This window comes from Hylobates moloch, unplaced genomic scaffold, assembly GCF_009828535.3.
Source record: "Hylobates moloch isolate HMO894 unplaced genomic scaffold, HMol_V3 SCAFFOLD_13, whole genome shotgun sequence".
Taxonomy (NCBI): domain Eukaryota; kingdom Metazoa; phylum Chordata; class Mammalia; order Primates; family Hylobatidae; genus Hylobates; species Hylobates moloch.
The window spans coordinates 18,213,985-18,228,092 of NW_026652288.1; the positions used below are offsets into that span (position 1 = coordinate 18,213,985).

Sequence of the window (14,108 nt, forward strand, 5' to 3'; positions counted from 1 at the left end):
TTTAAAATAGATATTCTGTTCTAAAGTTGATATAAAACATTCACCATATGCAGGGTCACAAAACAAATCACAATACATTTCAAGGAACTGAAATCATACGGAATATGTTTCTGGCCACAACAGTAATAAATTAGAATCAGTAACCATGAGATATCAGAAAAGTCTCAAAACAACTAAAAAAGAAAGAGAAAAAAGGAAGGGAAGGAAGGGAGGCAAGAGGGGAAGAAGAGAGAGAAAAAGAAGGAAAAAAAGTTAGAAGACTTATTCCATCTAATTGTACTGTGAAGCTACAGAGTAATCAAGAGATGGTATGGTATCAGCATAAGTACCAAAACTATATCAAATAAAACAGAAATATACCCACACATCCATAATCAGCTGATTTTTTTTACGAAGGTGCCAAGTTAATTAAAAGGAGGAAATTAAAGTATTTTTGTAAATGGTCCTAGAAAAACTGACTATTCACATAAAAATCCCCCAAATTTCAATCCTTGCCTCATACCATAGGATAATAAAAAATAACTCAAGATAAATTATAATTTTATTGTAAAATTTAAAACTGTTCCAACTTTCTAATTAAGACACAGGAGGATAACTGCGCAACCTTAGGATTACATGGGTAGATAACTAACAATTTTTTTAAAAAACACAAAAAGCATGAAACATAAAAGAAAAAATAAATTGTACTTCATCAAAATGAAAATTTTCTGTTCATCAGAAGATTCAAAAAAAGAAAATAAATAAGCAAGCTACTAAACTGGGAGAAAATATTTGCAATAAATATATTTGCCACAGAACTTGTATATAAATTATACAAAGAACTCCTACAAATAATTAAAGGCAAACAACCCAATAAAAAAAAAAGAACAGACATTTAGAAAAAGAAGACCCACAAATGGCCAATGCGCATATAAATAAGTACAAATGAAAATGAAAACCACAAGGAATTATTTTCATCTACTAGAATAACTAGCTTCAAAAAAAAAATAAGTATTAAATATTGATAAGAATGTGGCATCCCTGGAGCTCTCATTCATTGCTGATGGGAGGATAAAGTGATTCTACCACTTAGTTATTCAGGCAATTTCTCATAATCCTAAACACACATTTACTGTGTGAAGCAGCATTCTATTTTTCTTTTTTTAAATATTTAACAAAGAGAAATAAAAATATATGTCCACAAAAGACTTGTACAAAAATCTTTAAGCAGCCTTAATCATAAAAGCTGCAAACTGGAAGCATTGTGGCCTTTAATACGGTGGAATAATACCCAGCCCATAAAAGGGAGCAAACTACTGTTACACACTGTAGCCACGTATGAATCACAAAAATACTATGTTGTATGAAGTAAATTAGACACAAAAGTATACACAACTGTAGGATACATTTACGTGAAGTCCCAAACAAGCAAAACAAATCTACAGTGATAAAAATTATGCCTCTGGGCCGGGCGCGGTGGCTGATACCTGTAATCCCAGCATTTGGGAGGCCGAGGCGGGTGGATCACCTGAGGTCAGGAGTTCGAGACCAGCCTGGCCAACATGGGGAAACCCCATCTCTACCAAAAATACAAAAATTAGCCGGGCGATGTGGCAGGTGCCTGTAATCCCAGCTACTCAGAAGGCTGAGGCAGAATCACTTGAACCTGGGAGGCGGAGGTTGCAGTGAGCTGAGATTTCGTCATTGCATTCCAAGTCTGGGCAACAAGAGTAAAACTCTTTCAAAAAAAAAAAAAAATTGTGCCTCTGAGAATAGAGGGAGTTGACTGGAAAGACAATACAGAAGGTTTCTGGGCTGGTGGAAATATTTTATATCTTGTATTGGATTTTAATTACATGGATATATATTACACAAGTGTCAAAACTCATCAGACTAAACACTTAAATTCTGTGTGTTTTATTATATTTCTGTTTTAGGTAAATTATACCTCAATAAAATTTCAATAAGTTAAAACAAAACAATGGAATGGAGTCACTCAGGCCTGTGAGGAGGCTGTTGCAATAATTCAGGCAAAAGGTAAAGATTTCCTGGACTAAGGCAGTGGACATCAAGAGGGAGAAGAAGGAAGCAGGAATTTATTCTCAAAGGGCTCTCTCTAAAGTCTGCACTTCCTCAGACTACAGTCAATCTGTGTCATATGAGGACCTGGGATGGAAGAGCAGAAGCCGAAAACTAATCTTGGAATTTGCTAGATTTGTTCTGGCCCCTTTTTGCTTACAGGAGATTTAGATGATGGTGTGAAGTGAGGTATTGCTGGATCCTTTCTCTCATCCATCCATAGACTGCATAGACCCAACAGCCTATACTCTTGTCTTCCCTTAAGTGCATGGGTAAAAACTGTCTGAAGGTCTGAGCCTCACCTTCTTCATATGTAAAATGGGGGTAATAATAGTGTATTTGTAATAATATTGTTATGATAATGAAGTGAGCTAACACAGTAAAGCACTCAGTGTAACAATTTATTATTCCAGGTAGTTGTTCACTGTTTTTCTTGCTATCATTTTGTGTTTTCCTATTTTGACACTCTTTTATTCAGTGCCTTTTAGCACTTTGGACTCTATTTTGTAACAATGTTTAGGTATCCTATGAGGGCTAGGGTTTCTCCTAATAAGTGCAAATCATTAAAAGTTTTGTGTGCTGAGACAGCATACTGAGTACTTAAAGTTTGCTTGTTGAAAGCACAGATAATGGAATGCCCAATCAAGTTTTGGTGAAAGACAGTGACAGACTGGGGTCTAAGCATCTCTCTGCTCTATTTCTTCTCTCTTCCCAGCCATCATCCATGGAAAGTCAAGATTAGCCTCCTGGATGGATTTGTGAGAAGTAGAGCCTCTCCTCCAAGCCAGAGAAGCCATTGTGTACCAGCTCGCCCTATTAGCATACCATGTGCCCAGGAGTAAACAGGTAATTGTGGGACCACAGACAGATTAACCTATCACCTAAGGTGAGGCAGCTGAGCTGGAAAACCAGAGGTCTATTTAATTTCCTGGTTACTTTTATAGTGATTGAAACAAAAAGCTATTTATTTATTATTTAAGAGACAGGGTCTCATTCTGTCACCCAGGCTGGAGTACAGTGGCACAATCATAGCTGCCTGCAGCTTTGAACTCCTGGGGCTCAAGCAGTCCTCCTGCCTCAGCCCCCAAGTAGCTAGGACTAGAAATGGGTGCCACCATGCCTGGCTAATTTCAAAAAGCCATTAAAAAACATAAATAAAATGATGTGCTTGGGAATGTGATGAGTGTGTGTGGGTTGAAAATGAATATTTCTTCCAATGAACAGCAATTTAATAAAACTGAAAATTCTGACATTTTCTGGCTAGTACGGTTGATAGCTGTCTGGTTCATCCAGATGATTGGTAACAGACTACTTGAAATGAGAATCCCAAATGAGGTATAAGCAGTGAGTGAATTTTTGCAGAGTGGTGCTGAGTGTCTTAGCGTGCAGTGCTGATGAGGCACTGTGGGTTTAGTAACCAGCTGAGGTCCTCGGTACCTCAGGTGGTACAGTCCCAGGACCCAGGGGTTCAACACAAAGCAAAAAGCACTTTGAATGGGATGGGGCAGGTGCTGGTAATGAAAGAGAGTGCCTCTCTTCATTGTGTCATGAGTTCTACGACAGGACTTTCACCAACCATGTAGCATATTAAATGAGATAATACAATATGCTTAGCTGGAAGGAAAGAGAAGGGCTTCTCTGTATTATGTATCTGTTCTTTTGTAAAGTCTGGTCACCATAATACAGGAAAATCCTTACCTTCTTTTTTAGTTGAACATCTCATATGCTAGTTAATCCTCATCAATTTCATACAGTGATATTATTTTTAGGACACAGAAAGAGAAACTGAGGCACAGTGTGTCAGTAAGTTGGCCAAAGTTATACAAGCACTCTGTGAAAGAGCTTTGTATAAGTTCTGTCTAATGCCAAAAGTGATACCTTCCACTCTGTGATAGCCACTCTGTGATACCTTCCGTTCCTTTGCTCTTTCCTGTCCTCCAGTTTAGCTCTTGGCTACTTTGCTCATACTGTAACCTTCTCCCCATGCCTAAAAGGCCCTTTCCCTTCCTCTTCTCTCAACATGTTCTCAACAAGAAAACATGCCAGCTTTCTTGTTGACGACTCGTCGTAAGATGGATAATCTCTCCTAGCACCATTTTACTACCTGCTTTCCACATACTAGTGACTCCCCATAATCTTTGGGGAGGACTTTTAATTTATGAACATTCACTGCCCTTTAATTTTGACTTATGGTTGCATTTTTAGTATTCTTTTCCAATGGACTGCCTCATAACCTGTGCAATATCGGCATCCAATCACTGTAAAGTGCGCAAATGTCCCCATGTTTTTTCTGGTCTATATCTATGCTGGCCTTGATATTGGTATAATTCCCAGAGGGTCTTTTACACCCTCTTTTAGGAAGCCTTCATTGACAGCCTCAGGCTAGGTTTATCCTATTTCTTTATGTTCCCCTAACACTGCATATTTTACTCTGTCAAAGGATTTTGTGATTCTCTAGTGAATTTTTCAATTTACTCATCTAATTTTCCAATTATATTGCAAATATTGAAAGCAGGAGCTATAACCAACTCAGTTTGTTACCCACAGTGCTTAGCATAGGAACAGGCTAATAATAGGAATGTAGTAAATGCTAAAAAATAATGTGACTTGAGCCAGGTGTGGTGGCTCACGCCTGTAATCCCAGCACTTTGGGAGGCCGAGGCAGGCGAATCACGAGGTCAGGAGATCGAGACCATCCTGATTAATGCAGTGAAACCCCGTCTCTACTAAAAATACAAAAAAATTAGCAAGGCGTGGTGGCGGATGCCTGTAGTCCTAGCTCTTTGGGAGGCTGAGGCAGGAGAATGGTGTGAACCCGGGAGGCGGAGGTTGCAGTGAGCCGAGATCGCACAACTGCACTCCAGCCTGGGCAACAGAGCAAGACTCTGTCTCAAAAAAAAAAAAAAAAAAGTGACTTGAATGTACTAATTTCTTTAAGAAAATATAGAGAGACCTATGATGTGCAAAGCCCTACGCTAGACTTTAAGAATGCTGAAACCAAAAATATAGTCACTGCTCTTAAGTGGCTCACAGAGAGCAGAGAACCTGATATTTGAACGGATATTTGGGACAATGTCCCATGGGTTAATGTAAGAGAATGTTTGCCATTGTGGGAACTTAGAGGAAAATGCCTAGGAAATGAAGAAAGCTTTTTTCTCTTTATTTTAGAGGACATTCTATTCCATAGTCCTGAAGAGCCTCTTTTGCACTTAGATGGAAATTAACAGGTTATTAGCTAGTGTTTGACATTATTAGTTCTCACACTAATCTTCTTAAGTACAAGTATTGGTCTGTGATCTTGGGCAAATTATTTACTCTCTCTGTGCCACAGATTCCTCATTTGTAAAACAGGAGTAATACACTGCCAGGACGATCAGGTCCAGTAAGCAGGGCAGGGCCTGGGAGTTATGCTGCTCGCCATTCTTTCTCTGGGTCTTCAGGTGGAATGTGGCTGGCCCATGCTGGTTTTGTGTTTAAATGCTGTACTTATTACAAGAAGAATCTTTTTTTTTAAGCTGTACCTTTATAAAAACTGATCATATGCTATGTATAGAGAAATCTCAAGATGGTAGAGACATATATGAATGTACTAAGTAGTAGTACTAAGTATTCCACCATGCTTATTGGTAAGGTAGGTTTTATTACAAAACTCACACTAGGTACTTACAAATGTAGCCTGCTTCTTTCCAACTATGAAAACAGTGTCACTACTTTCTGGTTCAGTCTCTGCAGACCTTTCTCAACCCTTTTCCTATAGATAATTTTCTTCTGCATCCTTCCTCCTACCTCCTACATAAAAAAAGAAATCAGTGAACCCAAAATAAATGTGGATAATAAATATATATGCCTACCACACAGGACTGTTGTAAGGATGAAATGTGGATGTCTTGATATCTTAGAATGATATCTTGCATTCAATAAATGCTAGCATTATCAGTCTTTTCATTACAATTATTATTGTTGTCCTCAGCAAACCAGCTAACTCCATAATTCTGGGATAGGCCTTTTCAATGACATGAAAATATAGAGTAGCAGCTCCAGCCCTATATTTATGTTCATGCTTGTGCCATAGAGATTTGTGAGGGGGACACACAAAGTGAAAAAGAGATATGGATTCTGTTTGGATTCCTTGGGAGAACATGCATTTTTTAAGAGCTGGAAACTTAGAACATAAGAAACAAAGATATCCTAGAATTTGTTGCTCAAGGTTCTGAAGAGACTTCTTAAATTTTGAGAGCTGGAAAGAGGAGGAAACATTTATTCTTTGCAACCTAATAGCAGGAGAACTGTCATGCTACAATTCACCTTTCTCAACTAGATGAGAAAAACAGGCTCGAATGCTTTCCAATGCCTTGAATGTTTAGTGAGAGATGTGAAACTGGTAGAGTCCCCTGGTCCCTGTTTGTAGCCTCATTATGCTTTCTCCTGGAATGTTATGACTTCCTCTTGAACTCACAGAGATTTGTAGATACAACCTTGGCTCATCACAGCCAATTCCAGCACACATCTCCCTCTGGGACTTTTCACCAGCTCCTGAACAAATGGCACATCCCAGCTGCAACCTCTTCTTCCATTCTCCCCTGACTCCACATTCAAGTCTTGAAAATTACATTTTCTACTCTTCAATCAACTCCCAAATGTAGACTTCCTCTACCTTTTGCTTTATATCTCCCAAGGTTGCAAATGTATTTCATTCCAGCACTGAAACAATTTAAAATAACTAGCATATCTTGCCTGGAGAGAAAGGGCTCTTGGTAGCAGTCTCCCTGTGGTCTATCCTACTATTTCTAGTTTCTTCTTGATTTAGAGTCTGTCACTGTGAATGGGGACCCATTGTTCTCGGGAAGAAATCTGATATTCTCAAGTAGCCCTCGACACCTTCACTGGCTACCTCCCTTTTCTTTCTCTGTTCTTGCCCACAGCCTCTGAGGACTAACTTCACACATTTCCCCCATGCTACTTGGCCTAAGACTTGCTTCGCTCCTCCATGCTGGGTTCCCCCAGCCCCCTCCTGGTAACCTCAAGATGTAAAATGCTATAGTATCTCTGGCTTGGACTCCTTATCTGGCCCCAGATTCTTTCCTTCTCCCTTTAAGACATTGAAGAAGAAGAAGTAGTGCTCATTTATAATGCCTAACTTCTCTAACTTTTCCTTCCAGTCTCCTTCAGATGACATTTTTGCTCATGCTGCCTTAAAAATGAAATGTCCTTTTTTCAATTGCCCTAGGAGATGTGGCATTTACCCAGAATTAGTTGGGATTAGATTCTTAGATTGTTGCATTGGATGAGGAATAGTTTTAACTAAGTTGGTGATGGGTTGTATATCAAAGCAGAGAGAAGTGGGAGGCACTTGCTGCTTTGGAGACAGTATCCTCCTTCCACAGTGGAATTTTTGGCAAGATCTTCAAGTTCTTGAGTTTCTTTTTCTCTTTCCTTCCAAGAACTGCAGAAAGAGTAATTTTTAATTATTTAGGCTTCTCAACCACCACCACTTTATTGTCCTACATGCTTTGTAACATGCTGTAGATGAAACCTGAATATCACACGAGGCTTCAGAATCAGGAAAATGTGTTCAATGACTATTCTAATTCCTCTCACCCAGATATTAAATCATGTTATTAATGGTATCTTCTATTGGGTGTGCTTTTATATATCTCCAGAACAATTTCAGACACATTCTTATTTGACTTCAAAAGTTGGTTTACCTACTTTCTGTCCGGGGGTTGTCTTCTGATTGAGTGGCTACAATGTGGTCAGAGGGACATATACCTTCACCTACCAACGTGAAAAATCAAAACCAACAGACACAAAAGACTTAGGTACACAATTATTTTCGGACTAAATACTATGAATATGAACCCAAATAGACCTAGTTCCTTCCTTCAATGAACTTGCATTCTGTGCTGTCCTCAGAATACTTGGGACCCACTTCTGTTGAGTTTATAGAAATGTGTGTGTATGCAAGGCTGGATTTTTATAAAATTTCTCACTTACAAAATGATTTTTATAAAATGTCTCACTTATGCTTCTTCCTTTTATAATAATACAAGCCACATACTTTATAAGACACTAAAAATATTTTATGAACGGTTTTTGAAACCAAATATAAATGTGATCATTTTACAGTAAAGTTCACATCCAGGTTATGAGGAATTAAGAGACTCTTGACAGATAGTCTGGATGTTGGGATGTGAATATATGTGAATATATATAAATAAATACATCTACATGTGTAAATTTATATAAATATGCACATACATGTAGATCTATTTCAGGGTAAACATGGTAAGTAATACATTTTGTTTGAGTATTTTGCTCTCTTTGTAGATAAATAAGTAAGTTTTGTTTATCCTAGTAAAGGAGTACTTCCTAAACAGGATTCTATTCATTGCAGTGATAGGGGACTAGTGATTCTAAGTTGGAGAACTGGTGTGTCTACTGTCATCACTTATCACAAAGACCTTGGTGTAGGATATGTTCCTGGGAGAAGGCTCATAGGGAGAGAGATTTTTGTGATGGAGTAATCCAGATGTTTGAACAGCTGTATTAGCAGAGTTGTTTGGACAATTTTACACAATAATATTTTGTGATCAAGTTTTGGTATGTGAAATGGCCATTGTTTCTCAAAGTTCCTTTACTCAGAAACAGAACATGAATTCATAGAGGGTCACAATTTAATTGAGAAAATGAAATATATCCTTCTGAGATGTTACACTAAAACACAAATGGCTTTTGCTCCGTCCCAGACATTCATGTGAAACAAAGCATTCTGCTAAAGAAGAAACCCATAAGGGCTTTTTAAAATAGGATACACTTTGATTGTGATCCAAGTAAGAACTGATAGTGAGAGATTAAAACATTTCCAGGGAAATTTATAGCTTCCTGCATTTTTAAGGTTACTTTATGTCTTAATGGGCAGGCATAATTTATATTTGCCATGGCAGAAAGATGCATGGCCAGAGATTTTCTCTGCTAGTCAGAATCTTGGTTGATTTAAGAGAGGAGATGCTATCTCATGCAGTACCAAATGGAGCCAAGACCTGTACACCTCACACAGCAGCCAAGCCTGTCTATATATGTTGACATGTTTTATAGGCAGTACTTTTCTGAGCTCTTGATCAAGATCAGAATAAAAATACAGGTAATAATAATAAGATAAAAAAGGATAGGAAAAGAGGAGCAGGAGAATAAAGTGAAATTGCTACCGTGCCAGAAATGCTAAGATTAGCATCAGCAATTAATAATCCTAGGGCTTCTGTAATTCTAGAGTGTGTGTTAACTAGAGTCAACTCGGCAAATGTTTATGGAGACCATGTGCCAAGCATTGTGCTAGACACTGGAAGATTAGAAAGGTGAGTCAGACTCAGCCCTCTATGATCTAGTTGGGAGACTCTCCTATGGGAATTATTGCCAAGAAAAAAAAACATTAAATGTGACAGAGAAGCACAAAGAAAAACACTATAGGAACAAAACTCAGAGATTATGCTAGATTTAGAGATTGGGAAAGCCACATGGAGGAAGAGAGACATACAAAGGATCTTACAGGAAGTGTGAATTCTGGTGAATGGATATGGAAAAAAAAGACATTTAGCAAAACATGGCATGCACAATTTGTGGAGATGGGGGTATATATAGCACTGGAGGATGAAGAAGTCTGAGTACGTGGAATAAAGGATGCGTTATGGGGACTGTGGCAAGGAAAGCCTGGGTCATCATTAGTAGAATCTGTTCCCATTATTAGTAGCACTAGAGAGAGGTTTGCTCTAGTGTGGACTTAGAATAGGCCATACATTAAAGCCTGATGTATATGGGCACTGGTTTGAATCCCACCTCCTGCTTTGTTCCAGTTCTCCAAGCTGCCATCCTATGGTTCATTCTGGCATGAGCTTCTCTATATGCTGCAATAGATTTTAGGAAAACTGAAATGACCTGTCAAAGAGAAGGATCCCCTAATGATGAAAAGGCCAGGCAACATACTGAGCTGAAGAGGATGCCTGGCTTTTTACTTCGGTTCTGTTCCAAAGGGACCGTCCTTGGGCTGTGCTTATCTTCTCCCTCCCTGGAGGCTCCAGATCCTTTTCATTTAGTTTCTAGACATAAGTTGCCTTTAATCATGGGCTTTAGGGATTTGGGCTTGATCCTGAGAAGTGCTGTGAAGTTGTGGACAAAGACTTTGGCTCTGAGAGTTCTGCTTACTGGCTATAGCCTAGAAGCATGCTGTGCTATGTGTATAAATCATCATTGTACCCTGGTACCCATTAAAGTAATTGGACTGAGAATCATTGGCTTGGGATTTTGTCTTGGTTTGACTAAGGCTGAGCTTTATTACCTTAGGCCAGTTACTTAACCTATTTGACCTCCAGTTTTGTCTTTTGTAAAATTATTTGGTTCTACTTGATCTTCAAGTTTTCCTCCAGCTCCAGTTTTTATTGTTGTTCTACAAAGAAATTTGGATTGTATGGCTTTTAAAACATGAATAATCCAAGAGTGGCTGAAGTTTCACATTTCATACTGACTTTTGCATTAAATTGACTTTTAGCTGATACACTTCAAATTTGATATGAAATGGCAAACATATTAAGTCATTCTTTCCTTGCAAGTATAATTCTAATGTAAGTCATTAATCCTGCCAAGGAGAGAAAAAAGTCAAATATTTTTGTAAACAAACAGCTGATGGGAATGCTAAGTTTATTTAAGTTTTGAAAATCTTTGCAGAGGAAGTAGTATCCTGTAGTGATTAAATCAAACAGCTATATTAGGAATTCCTTACCAAAATCAGGTATTTACAGTAAATTTTGCTGTGGAATGTTGGCTGGTTTCTATACACTTCTGAGGCTATTTTGCTTCATCTTGAAAGAAGCAGGGTATTAAAATACAGTACCGTAAACATTTTACCCTGAAGCTTAGCTGCCTTTTATTTTAGGGAGGAAAAGGTAAAAACTTTGGAATATAGTTGTGTAATGTAGCATAATGCAGTATGAAGAGGAATGCTCACATGTTTAATGCCCCACAAATGGAACTTCAGAAAACCACAGTAGCTTTTAAATGGTGCATTGCAAGAATAAAAACATGATCCAACCCTGAAAGCATTCCTGCTGGGTGGCTAGATGTTACTGCCTTTTAGGCCTGACTTTTCTCAGGGGTAAATCAGACCTTGTACAGCCTTTTATAGAGTGAGGCCTAGATTGTTCCATTATGCTTAGGAAAATATGAAAAACGAGCTAAGTGTTTCAGCAAATTTTTAAGCTAATTGAATCAGTAAGGCAGAAGCCAAGAGTGGGAGAATTTCTAATTCTGGTCCTTTGCTTTGGGCAATGATATTGGAAGCTAATGCATAAAGTATGAGTTATAAATGCCTGTTTACTTTTGTGCCTTCCTGACTAAACTGAGTTGCTTGAAGAAAGGGACCTTGGCTTGTATAAATGCGTATTTCTGTCTGTGGTGACTAGTACATAAATGGGACATAATGGGTCACCAGTGATTATTTGTAGAATAAAATAGAAAAAAGAATTCAATAGAAAAAAATCTTGAGAGCGGAGTAAGATAACAAAAGCAATACATGAATGAGAAAAAGAATGAGCAAACATTTTCAGGATAAATAGTGGGATTACTAGCTTTGTGAAATGAAGGATTCCTCGGTGCTTGTTAGCTTTCCTTAATGTTCTGTTTAAAATGCATCTCTATTTATTGGACGCTTATTTTCACAATGGGATGAAATCTTGTAAAATTTGAGTTTTTACATTTCAACAAAGATAGAAACTGATTCTAGAAATTAAATACAAATTATCCAAAGTGTCATTCTTTGGGGAGCAGTGTATAGGATGGGGTTGTCTCTTGGGACCTATAGATGCTTCAATTTGGCCCATTATACAAATACAACTTTTTACTACCCTTTTATTGACTGTCCTTAAGTTGACATTTTCATACTAGTTTTCTGCCCATCTGTCCTGCAGAAAAATGGCTTGATGTAGTATAGGGAGAGAATATAAGAGCCCTGGAAATCATTATATTTGGCATTCTGGAGTACAGGGTGGGTTCATAGATCAGAATATATTTGTGTGTGTGTGTGTGTGTGTATGTGTGCTCATGTGTGTCTATATGACTGACTTAATACTACATATTAAGACTGGAAATACTGAAAGTGAAAGAAAATTAAGGAAAAGGCATTTTATTATCCACTTTCTGATATTGATTTACAACGTCAAAGCAAAGACACAGAGATTGGTGAGATATTTAGCAATCAATTTTCTATCTCAGTTTTTAAGTATGTTGCTGGTTTATAACTGATGTCTTAAAAATTGGTGTGTTGTGGCTGGGTGCGGTGGCTCACACCTCTAAGCCCAGAACTTTGGGAGGCTGAGGCAGGCGAATCACGAGGTCAGGAGTTCGAGACCAGCCTGGCCAACATAGTGAAACCCTGTCTCTACTAAAAATACAAAAAATTAGCTAGGTGTGGCGGCAGGAGCCTGTAATCCCAGCTATTTGGGAGGCTGAGGCAGGAGAATGGCTTGAACCCAGGAGGCGGAGGTTGCAGTGAGCTGAGATCGTGCCACTGCACTCCAGCCTGGGTGACTGAGCGAGGCTCTGTCTCAAAAAAAAAAAAAAAAAATAAAAATAAAATAAATAAAATAAAATAAATTGGTGTGTGGTTTAAACACATTTTACACTTTACATTGAGACCATCATCTCAGTTTTGAAGTAGGAAATTCCTAAGATAACTTTACTTTGTAAAAAATGAGGTCACTCAAATGGTAGACAATTAATCCCAAGGCTTTAATTGTCATCTAAAAACATAAAGAATAAAGTGTGCCATTTCCTTTTTTATCTTTTTCTTTTGGCTTTGTTTTAGAGAAAATAATTTTCTTATCAATTCTGCAGACATAGTGCTAGCTTATATCTTAAAAGTGGATGCTATCAGTTTTAGTACATTCACTGAAGTTAAACTATCTACATTGAGTAGGAGAGGGGAGCTTTCCTGGCATTAAATCCAAACAGAATCTTAGTAAAATATATAATAAATCCACTTCATTATTGCATTATATAAATGATCTTAATCCTAGAAATGGCTATTAATGTGGTATCCTCTTTATATTTTGATACCATAAACATAGAATGTGACACAAAATTGGAAAAATGGAATTCATTCATTTGAATGTGTTGCTGTGGTTGTTTTTTTTCTCCCCTGGCTATTCTAGAGGTTAAAGCTAAGGAAATGTCTCTAATTTTGATGTTCATTATGTGCAATCTAAATATGTTTCTTGTTAGCGGCGATTATATGGAAATAAATTTTATTAAATATTTATTTTTGAGATTAGAATTCTTGAACTTCAGGCACATTTGAAATCATTACTTAAACGTGGAAAAAGTTACCTGGTAGATTTTAAAGCTGGAAATGTCCCTGGTTCAAAAAAAATGAACTTATTCTGGGTCACCCAAAATACTTTAAAAATTTATTTTAACAACAGTTATGTCTTGAATACTACAAGAAATGGGCGGGGCTTGACTGCCTTCAACAGGTGCATAATCTGTTCTCTTCTTAAACCATCTCTCTATCCAAATGTCATGTTAAGGGCTTTGGATATCATTCTTCTGGGCCATAACATCCTGTTTATATGTCCACCCCCAAATTAATTTTCTTCTATTAATTAGAATAAAATATTGAACTTTGTGTTTGTCTTCCCAACCAGACCCTGAGATCTTCAAAGTCAAGAGCAGTGTTTTGTTCAATCTTATGTTCCAAGAAAAAAAAAAACAAAACACATAGATCTTGACACTAAATACTTTAAACGAATCCCATACTTTGGGCCAGTAGATTATTTCCTCTGTCTCCCATTTTGCCTTATATAACATTGCAACAAATATTTTTTCATATAAAGCTTGGTTTGCTTTGTGAAATTTTCTCAAATGTTCTTTGTATAATAATAATACACATTTACATTTATATTTTGTGTTTTCATTATATTGCTAAGTACTTCACATATGTTACATTAATTAATCCTCATAGTAACCTCTAAACTAATTACTATTTTCTTTTTACAAATGAGTAACCT

The 14,108-nt window shown here is 37.4% G+C and overlaps 1 long non-coding RNA gene across 1 annotated transcript in view; it reads left to right on the forward strand.

The window, feature by feature from the left end:
• Positions 1-2,866: 2,866 nt before the first annotated feature.
• LOC131380991 (uncharacterized) overlaps positions 2,867-14,108 on the forward strand; it is a 144,690-nt gene continuing 133,448 nt past the window's right edge. Inside the window, exon 1 of the long non-coding RNA XR_009209361.1 lies at positions 2,867-2,904. This is a non-coding gene — a long non-coding RNA (uncharacterized LOC131380991). The remainder of the gene's footprint in view (positions 2,905-14,108) is intronic.